The sequence below is a fragment of the Oncorhynchus masou genome, unplaced genomic scaffold (assembly GCF_036934945.1).
Source record: "Oncorhynchus masou masou isolate Uvic2021 unplaced genomic scaffold, UVic_Omas_1.1 unplaced_scaffold_6474, whole genome shotgun sequence".
In the NCBI taxonomy this organism is placed as follows: domain Eukaryota; kingdom Metazoa; phylum Chordata; class Actinopteri; order Salmoniformes; family Salmonidae; genus Oncorhynchus; species Oncorhynchus masou.
The window spans coordinates 2501-17806 of NW_027012911.1; the positions used below are offsets into that span (position 1 = coordinate 2501).

General features: G+C 41.9%; 1 long non-coding RNA gene across 1 annotated transcript; it reads left to right on the top strand.

The window, feature by feature from the left end:
• Positions 1–595: 595 nt before the first annotated feature.
• On the top strand, positions 596–7393 carry LOC135536662 (uncharacterized). Its single transcript, XR_010455046.1, has 3 exons — positions 596–805; positions 1082–1351; positions 3908–7393. It is a non-coding gene; the product is annotated as an uncharacterized LOC135536662 (long non-coding RNA).
• The last annotated feature ends 7913 nt before the right edge of the window (positions 7394–15306 follow it).

Genomic DNA, 15306 nt, shown 5'->3' on the forward strand with positions numbered 1-15306 from the left:
CTATAGTATCAGATATTATGTCTGCTAATGAGTTGAATAGCCTAGTTACTAGCCTAGTAAAATAAAGGTAAAATAAAAAAAATTGTGCTGTTGTCTGTGCCCAATAATGTTTGTACCCTGTTTTCTGCTGCTACTTTGTTGTGTTGCTGCCATGTTGTTGTCGTGTCTTGCTCTTTAGTGTAGTGTTGTCTCTTGTTGTGATGTGTGTTTTTGTCCTATATTTTTATGTAATTTATTTTTAATCTCAGCCCCCATCCCCGCAGGAGGCCTTTTGGTAGGCCGTCATTGTAAATAAGAATTAGTTGTTAATTAACCGACTTGCCAAGTTAAATAAAGGTTAAATAAATAAATATGTCTGCTAGTGTGTTGAATAGTAGGCGATTATAAAATAATAGGAGAAGGATAAACACAGAGCTGATCATAAATGGAGATATAGATGTTTGATAACTAGTATACGATAGGATTATAATTGTGCATATATTTCCAATCGTTTATTTCGCCTTCATAACCCATTTACACACGGTTTACAGGACACGACTCTTATGTTGAAGGATTTTTCAACCCAAAATGACGTCACCCGGAAGTTATTACTTAGCTGACGTATTCTCATCCCAACAAACAAATTATTTCAGGTAGATAGGAAATTCGTTTAAATGTGTTTTACATTTTCAGTTTGAACTTTAATGAGTTATTTAAATAACGCATGTCTCAGACAAACTCTTGAGTGTTTGTTATCCTAGCTTGTAAGCTAGCTAACGTTGCACTAGCCATTGTCTTGGGTTGGAAAGTGACGGCAGCTCAATAGGTTGGTGTCTTTCTAGCTAGCTTACACTATGCGTCGTGTTTTTTGTCCATAATATAGTATTTAGCTATTACTTTTGACTACGAAAAGTTATACACTCGTATGTTGCTCTGGATAAGAGTATCTGCTAAATTTCTCAAATGTAAGCTAGCTTGCTATGTTTCCTACCACATCAGCATGTTACTACCACATTGCACCCCTTTCCCAAATGTGCTATAACCTGTTTGTTTTTTAAACTCCCCTTTTATACCGCCTCTGGTTCTACTGACCCACCTCTAGCCCACCATGTCTGAACCGGGTTCTGGCTGTGGCGTTCCAGTCGGGAGAAGCTCACAGCCTGGTCCAGAGACGGTGTCAGTGAAGCTGGAGGACTGCGGTCAAACACTGGAACTCAATGTGATTGTCAAAAAGGAGGAGAAGGGAGATGTTAAAGAAGAAAAGAGCGGAAATCAAAGAAGAAAAGAGCGGAAATCAAAGAAGATAAGGAAGAGGGGGAGAAGAGAGAGGTCCAAGTCGAAGAGGAGAGAAATGCTGATGTGGCTCCTCCAGGTCAGTTAGGTTGGATGTGGGGTATGGAGAGATGTCAATGACAAAATAATACAGTTGTGACCTAAAGCATTTCCCAAGTGATTCCATTCATTGAATCTAGTTAGGTGGGGTTTGCCTTCTGCCTCTCTCTCTCCCTGCAGCCTAGAACTGGAAAGCGACATAAAAGGCTTGACTCATGACGTGTCTGTTCACTGCCAGCTCTGCAAAGCAGCGGAGATGCCAAACGTCAAAATACTGATCTTCGTTTAATTCAGAAGATGCGTTTTAAAATGTTTTCTCAAGAGATTTTACATGACTCTGATTTAACTCTGATTTAGCCACTGACCGTGTTTACATATAAACACACACATCCCGTTATCATTCAGGATACTCAACTATTCTGTTTTTGAGTTGACGCGTATAAATATCACAACCCGTTATTATTCAGGATACTCAACTATTCTGTTTTTGAGTTGACGCGTATAAATATCACATCCCGTTATCATTCAGGATACTCAACTATTCTGTTTTTGAGTTGACGCGTATAAATATCATATCCCGTTTTTACAATAACCTGAAAAAAGCTTGTATCCCGGTTATGAAAACCCCAGATAAGATGCCAGGGATGAGCTGATCTAAGACAGGATACTGTGGCATGTAAACGTCTCCTCCCGTATACTGTAGTTTTTGCGGTCTGTGCGGGCTCAGTTTCACATATCACAGGTGTTGTGTGTTTCTGTTTTCATTTGATTTTCAAACAAATCACTTCAATAGGTAGGCTACCTGCGCAGTTAGATCCACCATAATAATTCCCTTATAATTTAGCCATAATGAATTTACTACTGGCTACTTTCACCCCTAATTTAGACAAGTTTCTGTTTATAATTTCTGACATTTGGTGGAACCGTATTATAATTTCTGACATTTAGTAGAACCATATTATAATTTTTGACATTTGGTAGAACCGTATTATAATTTCTGACATTTAGTAGAACCAAATTATAATTTCTGACATTTGGTCGGCCATTTTTGTTTGTCAACTATAGTTTGATACATGCAGCTTCTCTTCTGTCATAACTTGTTGCCCCAGAAAACTAAATAAAGAAATGCTCACCAGAATAACGTCTTACATCGTTAGAATGAACGCATTAGTAATCTAGTTGTCTGTTTCGTTTAGGGACCGGGGAACTAATAGTCTAGTTAACACCAGTAAAGTTGAATGTTTCGTTTAGGGACCGGGGAACTAATAGTCTAGTTGTCTGTTTCGTTTAGGGACCGGGGAACTAATAGTCTAGTTAACACCAGTAAAGTTGTCTGTTTCGTTTAGGGACCGGGGAGGAAGCACCATAACTCCAAAACAGTGGAAAGACTGGTCCTATGCAAGATGTCATCCGTTTTTACCAGTTTTAAGGAAATGACAAGCTGAGAAAACGACGAAAGACTTCAGTTGGTGTTTGGTGATGAGATCCTGAGGCACATTGTCGTGCCATTTATCCACTGCCATCACCTCATGTTTCAGCATGATAATACACGGCCCCCATGTCGCAAGGATCTGTACACAATTCCTGGAAGCTGAAAATGTCCCAATTCTTCCATGGCCTGCATACTCATTGAGCATGTTTGGGATGCTCTGGATCGAAATGTACGACGGCGTGTAATGGTTGGAATTGAATAAATGGAACCGTATCCAACATATGGAAACCACAGGTTAGACTTCGTTCCCTTTATTCCATTCCAGCCATTACAGTGAGCCTGTCCTCCTATAGCTCCTCCCACCAGCCTCCACTGGTCACAGAGTTTGCCCCACGAGAGCGCACATGCACAGTTGTTACCCATCTCTGCTGCTGTTGCAGTCGGCCACATTAAAATAATCGCAATAGTTTTAGATGGGGAAAGTACTCATTTCCTCACTCAAAACCATTAGTAATTTAGATAATTTTTTTAAATACCTGATTTGGCAGTACCTTTCAAAGAATCTGTCCACAATTCGCAGATTCCACAATCACTCTTCGACTGACAACGGAGCAGAGTTAGTCGTACAGAAAGACGAGTCACGTGACCCTTTTATGCAGCTTTCCAGTTCTAGACTGCAGGGAGAGAGAGGGAGAGTTCTAGACTGCAGGGAGAGAGAGGGAGAGTTCTAGACTGCAGGTAAGAGAGAGGGAGAGTTCTAGACTGCAGGGAGAGAGAGTGAGAGTTCTCGACTGCAGGGAGAGAGAGGGAGAGTTCTAGACTGCAGGTAAGAGAGAGGGAGAGTTCTAGACTGCAGGTAAGAGAGAGGGAGAGTTCTAGACTGCAGGGAGAGAGAGTGAGAGTTCTCGACTGCAGGGAGAGAGAGGGGCAGAGGGAACTCCAGCTCACTAGTTTCAATGTATGTAATCAATTGGGAAATTTAGGATTTTAGGTCAACTTCCCCTTTAACCTCATACATTCTGATAGGCGCTGTAATTTAATTGGGGAGTCCTTTTGTATTGTTTGGTGTTTTAATCACACCCGAATTCTAAATAAACAATGTATTATTTAAAAAAAAAAACTTTTCTGATTGTAATCCCACATCTGTTTAATATATTCCCACAGGAGAGAGCTCCAACTCAGGCTCACTCAGCGAGCACAGTATCAGGAAACCACCGAGGGAGGAACTCAAGGCAGAAACATCCCCACTGCTTGGACTGCTTCACTAGTTTCTGTGAGCCAGAGCAGTTGAGAAGACACACTTGTAAAGACCGCAGCCACGGTGTAACATGTCCTCCCAAACGGAAAAAGACTTCCAGCTCCTTCTCACCAATCCTCCCACCAGTCCTCCCACAATTGTCTTTCGTCATCGTGTCAGCTAATGGGGATCCTAGTAAACATGAAGATATATCTGATGAGAGCTTGAACCAGGCCGGGAAAACCAACATCAATCGGTAACCATGTGGATTTTCTCCTTGCTAACCATTACACTCTGTCTCAGGAGGAGAAACTCTAGATAAAGTCTCGGTCCCCCACCAGCCACCTGATGTAGACATAACACTTCCTCAACACAGAACAAAGGGAAAGGACTCGACCCGTCACAGGGCAGGTTCGTTCAACCCCTCGTGGTTCCATAAGAAATCGTGGCCTGACGGCGTCTCCAAAAAAAACAACCTTTTCTTCTTCCCGTGCCTTTTATTCGGCAAAGACTTGGTCAACGGTGGGTTTCAAGGACCTGAAGCACCTCTCCGAAAGGATTTCCAAACATGTGAGTTGTTGGACTCATCTGGAAAACGGAATGAAACTGGAATTTCTAGGGAAGACTTAACGCCGCTGGTCAGCTGGTCGGTGTAAACCCAAGCTCCCATTGAGATACACAACAGACAAACGGAGGAGAGTAGGTACGTTTCTGGGTAGAAACGTCAAAAGCTACGTTCTGTGCGGGAGACACATGGCTGCGACGTGGCCGAGCGGCCTGGTCGAGTCGGATTCCCTAAACACATCCATGTTTAAGTGCGTCTTTGAGACGATGTGCGAGGGAGACTCCAGAGGCATTGCGACGCTCACAGCTTCTCTAAGCACCCAAGAGGCTATGTACAAAACCAACTGTTTGACTGTATGCACGAGGTGTACAAAGAGGCGATTACCAAGGAGGTGTGGGCGGCTAGCTTCGTAGCGGTGCAGGTGGACGGCATGCCGTGGACAGGGGAGGTCTCCTCCAGGGTGATATTATTTTTATTTTTTATATATATATGTTTTTTTTTAACCTTTTTTACAAGGCAACTCAGTTAAGAACAAATTCTTATTTACAATGACGGCCTCGGAAAAGTGGGTTAACTGCCTGTTCATGGGCAGAATTGCCACTAACTACAGATCTAGGATCAGCTTCCCCAATCCCACCATTAGTGTGGAAAATGCAATACTGGCCCAAGATCAGCTTCTTGGGCTCACAATCTACTCCAGTACGCCACAGCAGGTCTCTGTCGTGCTACGGTACACGCTTCCAGACAATACTGGCATGGAGAGGTTTTGGGAGTTTGTGGACCTAAAGGATAAAACGGCCGCCGGTCTCACCCAAGGCAGTCAAGACGTACGACGGGGCCACTGAATCTGGAAGCTGATTGGTCAGACGTACGACGGGGTCACTGAATCTGGAAGCTGATTGGTCAGACGTACGCAACCTGGAAACTCACCTGAAACACACCTATCCCAGCGCTAACTCTGTGCACTGCTACGCTCGCCCGCTACGCGTCACACTCCAGCAGATCTGCTCGGCGACAGCGACTCAACTCAAAAGTGTTTTTTTTTTTGTGTCTTTGTCTTTGTTTTGAAACTTTCTTCAAAGCTCAGCCAAAAGAGAGCTACAGCTGCAGGGAGGAACTGTTAGCGAGAAATGGTCAGTGTGGTTTGGGAGAATCGCATTGCTCTTCAGAAGTGTGTGGAGGATATTAGGACACAGCCGATGTGGGACCAGGACTCTATCAGAGAGGCTTACGGCCTGTCAGCCAAACCCACGTTCCTACAACTACTGGAATTTTTCTATTTGGTCATGCAAGAGGTGGATGTTCTCACTGTCAACATACACAAAAGGGACGTTGTCGTGGCGGACATCGAACAGGCAGTTGATAGTTTCGAGAAGTTCGTTCAAGCCCAACAGGGGAGAGCTGAGGCCACAGCACACGTAGGCCCCACGTCGGACAACGTCAAGAGAGAGACACAGAACTGCAGCGGTCATGAGGAAGGCATGTGACGTCATCGTCACACATGTGCATCACAGGTTTTCTCAAAGTAGCGACCATTTAATCGCAGCCAAACTGGTGAATCCCACACCCTTCTCTAAGTTCGTAGGCTGTTTCCCGTGCTTAGCCCTACAGTGTGCTGCCAAGCTGTGGTGGTTAACACTGGGAAGCTGAAAGATGAATTGACCTATCTGTACTGACACACGGAGCACCACAGGGGTACAACAGCTCTGTCATTACTGAAAACAATCAGCGAGCTCAACCTCCAGAATGTTTTGTCAGAGACGGTCTCTCTTCTCAAAATCATCATCGCCACTCCCATGCAGACCACCGAGTCTGACAGAAGGTTCCCCACTCTGAAGAGAATCCAGGCGTTGCCGTGTTCTCGGAACACCTCGGGTTCCGCGGTCGCTTGGCAACAGAACAACGGCAGGCTCAATGCACTGTCCATGCTCGCTGTCGAGAAGGACTTCATTCAAGCACTCAGGTCAGACTTTCTGGGGCGCTGAGTGTCCCAAATGGTGCACCTTTCCCTCTGTAGTGCACTACATTTGAACATGGACCCTATTTTGTAGTGCACTACATTTGACCATGAGCCCTATGGGCCCACAAAATAAGTCCATAGACTCCAGTAGTAAATATTTTTTTATACATAATTCAAATCAGTAGAAGGGCTGGTTTGTATTGACATTAGAGTTCCTCACGGGTCCAGATATATTGGCCAAGTTGCTCTAATGGTTATTTTTCCTTTATTTAACTTTGCAAGTCAGTTAAGAACAAATTATTATTTTCAATGACGGCCAAGGAACAGTGGGTTAACTGACTTGTTCAGGGGCAAAACAACCGATTTGTATCTTGTCAGTTTGGGGATTCGAAATTGCAACCTTTCAGTTACTAGTCCAACGCTCTAACCACTAGGCTACGCTGCCATCCCTGGTTAACTACTAGGTCTTTATATGTTGGCTAGGCCTTCTATAAGTCAATCATTTCACCTGATTGGCGTAAAATATATATGCTATAGACTATGCAGAGCCACGGTCGGGTCTATTCGGATCTATCAGCTGTGGTTACGTAGACCCGAGATCCGATGACAATCAAACAGGACCCGAGGGACAGGTTAGAATTTCAGACCAGAATGGGCCTGGGTCTCGGGTATATGAAGACCTCTAATTGGCATACAAAGTCAACAATATGAGTGTGTTGTTATGTCACGATCTGCTTGTAAACTGTGAAATGTTGTCAACTATCCTTCAACTGAATTATAAATACAAACAGTTCCAACTGTCTGTGTGGCTCCTCTTCATCACTGAAAGTGTATTATGTTGGTAGATTGTCTTTATTGATGATAAGTCAGTATAGTAACATGGTGATAATAAATTAAGGATAACAGATGCTATACACACTGACTGTTGTAATAATATAACATCACACTGCAGATAGAAATATAATGTAATGATATCTGTCTTGTTTTGGTTGAGAAATCCACACTGAACAAAGCTATAAATGCACCATTTAAAGTGTTGGTCCCATGATTCATGAGCTGGAATAAAACATTCCTGAAATGTTCCATAAAGCACAAGAAGCTTAGAGAGAGACGGTGGATAGAGGTTGGAAGAGAGAGACGGTGGATGGAGGTTGGACGAGAGAGACGGTGGATGGAGGTTGGAAGAGAGAGTCGGTGGATGGAGGTTGGAAGAGAGAGACGGCGGATGGAGGTTGGAAGAGAGAGACGGGGGATGGAGGTTGGAAGAGAGAGACGGGGGATGGAGGTTGGAAGAGAGAGACGGGGGATTGAGGTTGGAAGAGAGAGACGGTGGATAGAGGTTGGAAGAGAGAGACGGTGGATGGAGGTTGGAAGAGAGAGACGGTGGATAGAGGTTGGAAGAGAGAGACGGTGGATGGAGGTTGGAAGAGAGAGACGGTGGATAGAGGTTGGAAGAGAGAGACGGTGGATGGTGGTTGGAAGAGAGAGACGGTGGATGGAGGTTGGAAGAGAGAGACGGTGGATAGAGGTTGGAAGAGAGAGACGGTGGATGGAGGTTGGAAGAGAGAGACGGTGGATGGAGGTTGGAAGAGAGAGACGGTGGATGGAGGTTGGAAGAGAGAGACGGTGGATAGAGGTTGGTAAGAGCGTGCTTGTTAGAAATGGAAAAGCATCGCAGTAGCTTTTGATAAAGAAGAACATCAAGACGAAGCAGCTGCTTTATAAGTGGGACGTTTAGTGCTCCATCCCGAGGGGTTCGTGCTGATTGTACGGGGATTGTGATTGGTTGGCTGGTTTTAAATGGCGTCCCTTGAGAAGGCAAGAACAAGATGTATGTCAGGAGAAGTGCAGTATTATCATAAGGAGACTTATACTTGGAATACGGAGGAGGAATGGAGGGGAAAAGAGGTCTAGGAAGCTTTATTTAACTAGGCAAGTCAGTTAAGAACAGTGGGTTAACTGGGGAACAGTGGGTTAACTGCCTTGTTCAGGGGCAGAACGATAGATTTTTACCTTGTACCTTTTACCTTGTCAGCTCGGGCATTCAATTCAGCAACCTTTCGGTTACTGGCCCAACGCTCTAACCACCTCTCGGAGCCCCGAGGCACTGAGGGTCAGGATAAAGATGAGTCTGTTACTGTAGGAGTGATATAATGATGAGTGTTACTGTAGGAGTGATATAATGATGAGTCTGTTACTGTAGGAGTGATATAATGATGAGTGTTACTGTAGGAGTGATATAATGATGAGTGTTACTGTAGGAGTGATATAATGACGAGTCTGTTACTGTAGGAGTGATATAATGACGAGTCTGTTACTGTAGGAGTGATATAATGACGAGTCTGTGATAGTAGGAGTGATATAATGATGAGTCTGTTACTGTAGGAGTGATATAATGACGAGTCTGTGATAGTAGGAGTGATATAATGATGAGTCTGTTACTGTAGAAGTGATATAATGATGAGTGTTACTGTAGGAGTGATATAATGATGAGTCTGACTGTAGGAGTGATATAATGATGAGTCTGTGATAGTAGGAGTGATATAATGACGAGTCTGTTACTGTAGGAGTGATATAATGATGAGTCTGTGATAGTAGGAGTGATATAATGACGAGTCTGTTACTGTAGGAGTGATATAATGATGAGTCTGTGATAGTAGGAGTGATATAATGATGAGTCTGACTGTAGGAGTGATATAATGATGAGTCTGTTACTGTAGGAGTGATATAATGATGAGTCTGTTACTGTAGGAGTGATATAATGACGAGTCTGTGATAGTAGGAGTGATATAATGATGAGTGTGACTGTAGGAGTGATATAATGACGAGTCTGTGATAGTAGGAGTGATATAATGATGAGTCTGTGATAGTAGGAGTGATATAATGACGAGTCTGTGATAGTTGGAGTGATATAATGACGAGTCTGACTGTAGGAGTGATATAATGACGAGTCTGTTACTGTAGGAGTGATATAATGATGAGTCTGTGATAGTAGGAGTGATATAATGATGAATCTGTGATAGTAGGAGTGATATAATGATGAGTCTGTTACTGTAGGAGTGATATAATGACGAGTCTGTGATAGTAGGAGTGATATAATGATGAGTCTGTGATAGTAGGAGTGATATAATGACGAGTCTGTTACTGTAGGAGTGATATAATGACGAGTCTGTTACTGTAGGAGTGATATAATGACGAGTCTGTGATAGTAGGAGTGATATAATGATGAGTGTGACTGTAGGAGTGATATAATGACGAGTCTGTGATAGTAGGAGTGATATAATGATGAGTCTGTGATAGTAGGAGTGATATAATGACGAGTCTGTGATAGTTGGAGTGATATAATGACGAGTCTGACTGTAGGAGTGATATAATGACGAGTCTGTTACTGTAGGAGTGATATAATGATGAGTCTGTGATAGTAGGAGTGATATAATGATGAATCTGTGATAGTAGGAGTGATATAATGATGAGTCTGTGATAGTAGGAGTGATATAATGATGAGTCTGTTACTGTAGGAGTGATATAATGATGAGTCTGTTACTGTAGGAGTGATATAATGATGAGTCTGTTACTGTAGGAGTGATATAATGATGAGTCTGTTACTGTAGGAGTGATATAATGACGAGTCTGTGATAGTAGGAGTGATATAATGATGAGTCTGTGATAGTAGGAGTGATATAATGACGAGTCTGTGATAGTAGGAGTGATATAATGATGAGTCTGACTGTAGGAGTGATATAATGATGAGTCTGTGATAGTAGGAGTGATATAATGACGAGTCTGTTACTGTAGGAGTGATATAATGACGAGTCTGTGATAGTAGGAGTGATATAATGATGAGTCTGTGATAGTAGGAGTGATATAATGATGAGTCTGTTACTGTAGGAGTGATATAATGATGAGTCTGACTGTAGGAGTGATATAATGATGAGTCTGTGATAGTAGGAGTGATATAATGATGAGTCTGTGATAGTAGGAGTGATATAATGATGAGTCTGTGATAGTAGGAGTGATATAATGACGAGTCTGTTACTGTAGGAGTGATATAATGATGAGTCTGTGATAGTAGGAGTGATATAATGACGAGTCTGTTACTGTAGGAGTGATATAATGATGAGTCTGTGATAGTAGGAGTGATATAATGATGAGTGTGACTGTAGGAGTGATATAATGACGAGTCTGTGATAGTAGGAGTGATATAATGACGAGTCTGTGATAGTTGGAGTGATATAATGACGAGTCTGACTGTAGGAGTGATATAATGACGAGTCTGTTACTGTAGGAGTGATATAATGATGAGTCTGTGATAGTAGGAGTGATATAATGATGAATCTGTGATAGTAGGAGTGATATAATGATGAGTCTGTTACTGTAGGAGTGATATAATGATGAGTCTGTGATAGTAGGAGTGATATAATGACGAGTGTTACTGTAGGAGTGATATAATGATGAGTCTGTTACTGTAGGAGTGATATAATGATGAGTCTGTTACTGTAGGAGTGATATAATGACGAGTCTGTGATAGTAGGAGTGATATAATGATGAGTCTGTTACTGTAGGAGTGATATAATGATGAGTCTGTGATAGTAGGAGTGATATAATGATGAGTGTTACTGTAGGAGTGATATAATGACGAGTCTGTGATAGTAGGAGTGATATAATGATGAGTCTGTGATAGTAGGAGTGATATAATGATGAGTCTTTGATAGTATGAGTGATATAATGATGAGTGTTACTGTAGGAGTGATATAATGATGAGTCTGTGATAGTAGGAGTGATATAATGATGAGTCTGTGATAGTAGGAGTGATATAATGATGAGTCTGTTACTGTAGGAGTGATATAATGACGAGTCTGTGATAGTAGGAGTGATATAATGATGAGTCTGTGATAGTAGGAGTGATATAATGATGAGTCTGTGATAGTAGGAGTGATATAATGACGAGTCTGTTACTGTAGGAGTGATATAATGACGAGTATGTTACTGTAGGAGTGATATAATCTGAGTATGTTACTGTAGGAGTTATATAATGATGAGTCTGTTACTGTAGGAGTGATATAATGATGAGTCTGTTACTGTAGGAGTGATATAATGATGAGTGTTACTGTAGGAGTGATATAATGACGAGTCTGTTACTGTAGGAGTGATATAATGATGAGTGTTACTGTAGGAGTGATATAATGACGAGTCTGTTACTGTAGGAGTGATATAATGATGAGTGTTACTGTAGGAGTGATATAATGACGAGTCTGACTGTAGGAGTGATATAATGACGAGTCTGTGATAGTAGGAGTGATATAATGACGAGTCTGTGATAGTAGGAGTGATATAATGATGAATCTGTTACTGTAGGAGTGATATAATGATGAGTCTGTTACTGTAGGAGTGATATAATGATGAATCTGTTACTGTAGGAGTGATATAATGATGAGTGTTACTGTAGGAGTGATATAATGATGAGTCTGTGATAGTAGGAGTGATATAATGATGAGTCTGTTACTGTAGGAGTGATATAATGATGAGTCTGTTACTGTAGGAGTGATATAATGATGAGTGTTACTGTAGGAGTGATATAATGATGAGTCTGTGATAGTAGGAGTGATATAATGATGAGTGTTACTGTAGGAGTGATATAATGATGAGTCTGTGATAGTAGGAGTGATATAATGACGAGTCTGTTACTGTAGGAGTGATATAATGATGAGTCTGTGATAGTAGGAGTGATATAATGATGAGTCTGTTACTGTAGGAGTGATATAATGACGAGTCTGTTACTGTAGGAGTGATATAATGATGAATCTGTTACTGTAGGAGTGATATAATGATGAGTCTGTTACTGTAGGAGTGATATAATGATGAGTCTGTGATAGTAGGAGTGATATAATGACGAGTCTGACTGTAGGAGTGATATAATGACGAGTCTGTGATAGTTGGAGTGATATAATGATGAATCTGTTACTGTAGGAGTGATATAATGACGAGTCTGTGATAGTAGGAGTGATATAATGATGAGTCTGTGATAGTAGGAGTGATATAATGATGAGTGTTACTGTAGGAGTGATATAATGATGAGTCTGACTGTAGGAGTGATATAATGATGAGTCTGTGATAGTAGGAGTGATATAATGACGAGTGTTACTGTAGGAGTGATATAATGATGAGTCTGTTACTGTAGGAGTGATATAATGATGAGTCTGTTACTGTAGGAGTGATATAATGACGAGTCTGTGATAGTAGGAGTGATATAATGATGAGTCTGTTACTGTAGGAGTGATATAATGATGAGTCTGTGATAGTAGGAGTGATATAATGATGAGTGTTACTGTAGGAGTGATATAATGACGAGTCTGTGATAGTAGGAGTGATATAATGATGAGTCTGTGATAGTAGGAGTGATATAATGATGAGTCTTTGATAGTATGAGTGATATAATGATGAGTGTTACTGTAGGAGTGATATAATGATGAGTCTGTGATAGTAGGAGTGATATAATGATGAGTCTGTGATAGTAGGAGTGATATAATGATGAGTCTGTTACTGTAGGAGTGATATAATGACGAGTCTGTGATAGTAGGAGTGATATAATGATGAGTCTGTGATAGTAGGAGTGATATAATGATGAGTCTGTGATAGTAGGAGTGATATAATGACGAGTCTGTTACTGTAGGAGTGATATAATGACGAGTATGTTACTGTAGGAGTGATATAATGACGAGTATGTTACTGTAGGAGTTATATAATGATGAGTCTGTTACTGTAGGAGTGATATAATGATGAGTCTGTTACTGTAGGAGTGATATAATGATGAGTGTTACTGTAGGAGTGATATAATGACGAGTCTGTTACTGTAGGAGTGATATAATGATGAGTGTTACTGTAGGAGTGATATAATGACGAGTCTGTTACTGTAGGAGTGATATAATGACGAGTATGTTACTGTAGGAGTGATATAATGATGAGTCTGTTTCTGTAGGAGTGATATAATAATGAGTGTTACTGTAGGAGTGATATAATGATGAGTCTGTGATAGTAGGAGTGATATAATGATGAGTCTGTTACTGTAGGAGTGATATAATGACGAGTCTGTGATAGTAGGAGTGATATAATGATGAGTCTGTGATAGTAGGAGTGATATAATGATGAGTCTGTGATAGTAGGAGTGATATAATGATGAGTCTGTTACTGTAGGAGTGATATAATGATGAGTCTGTGATAGTAGGAGTGATATAATGACGAGTCTGCGATAGTAGGAGTGATATAATGACGAGTCTGTGATAGTAGGAGTGATATAATGATGAGTCTTACTGTAGGAGTGATATAATGATGAGTCTGTTACTGTCGGAGTGATATAATGACGAGTCTGTGATAGTAGGAGTGATATAATGACGAGTCTGTGATAGTAGGAGTGATATAATGACGAGTCTGTGATAGTAGGAGTGATATAATGACGAGTCTGTGATAGTAGGAGTGATATAATGACGAGTCTGTGATAGTAGGAGTGATATAATGACGAGTCTGTGATAGTAGGAGTGATATAATGACGAGTCTGTGATAGGAGTGATATAATGATGAATCTGTTACTGTAGGAGTGATATAATGACGAGTCTGTTACTGTAGGAGTGATATAATGATGGTCAGGATAAAGATGAGTCTGTGATAGTTGGAGTGAAGTTTTTGGAAGAAGAGGACTCTTGCCTTTTGGCTGATCCGTTTGTGGTTTCAGGTGAAAACAGTTGGGTGCTGTGGAATCGGTGAGGGTATCCGGAAGTGGTCTTGTGATAATTGTTTGTGTTTCTGCTAGTCAGAGTGAGAAGGCGCTCCACTTTAAGTGAATGGGGGCAAGAAATGTGAATTGTTTTTGCTCTCAAAAAAAGAGCGCCATTGAAAGGAGTGATTACTGGGGTAGCAGTAAATGTAAAAGTGGACCTATTGAAGGGAAGATTCCCGGCGTTTGTGATGCTTTTCATTTGGCGACGTAGACAGAGTGGTGTGAGTGGTGAAACAGAAGTCATTGTCTATTCTTTTGAGTTTGGATATTGATTCTTTGCCCGACAAAGTGATGTTAGGATATATGTTATCCTGTACAAGCTTTTGTACTGAATACAATACATTGTTAGAGGTGTCAAGCTTATGGGCATGTGGCAGCAGTGTGAAGGAGGGAGGTTCCTAGGTGGCAGCAGTGTGTAGGAGGGAGGTTCCTAGGTGGCAGCAGTGTGTAGGAGGGAGGTTCCTAGGTGGCAGCAGGGAGGTTCCTAGGTGGCAGCAGTGTGTAGGAGGGAGGTTCCTAGGTGGCAGCAGTGTGTAGGAGGGAGGTTCCTATGTGGCAGCAGTGTGTAGGAGGGAGGTTCCTAGGTGGCAGCAGTGTGTAGGAGGGAGGTTCCTAGGTGGCAGCAGTGTGTAGGAGGGAGGTTCCTAGGTGGCAGCAGTGTGAAGGAGGGAGGTTCCTAGGTGGCAGCAGTGTGTAGGAGGGAGGTTCCTAGGTGGCAGCAGTGTGTAGGAGGGAGGTTCCTCGGTGGCAGCAGTGTGTAGGAGGGAGGTTCCTAGGTGGCAGCAGTGTGTAGGAGGGAGGTTCCTAGGTGTGAGAAGTGTGGAGACGGGCATGAGACAAAGGAATTTGTAGAATTGGGGAAAGTAGTGGTATGTGTTAATTGTAAGGGTGCCCATGGGGTCTGGGGATCAGAAATGTCCCGTGCGAGAGAGGCAGGTTGAGGTTTCCAGGGTTAGATTAGTGCAGCAGTTGTATGCTGAGGCAATGTAGAAAATAGAGGAAGATGGGTCAATGGGGAGGGATCCTGCGA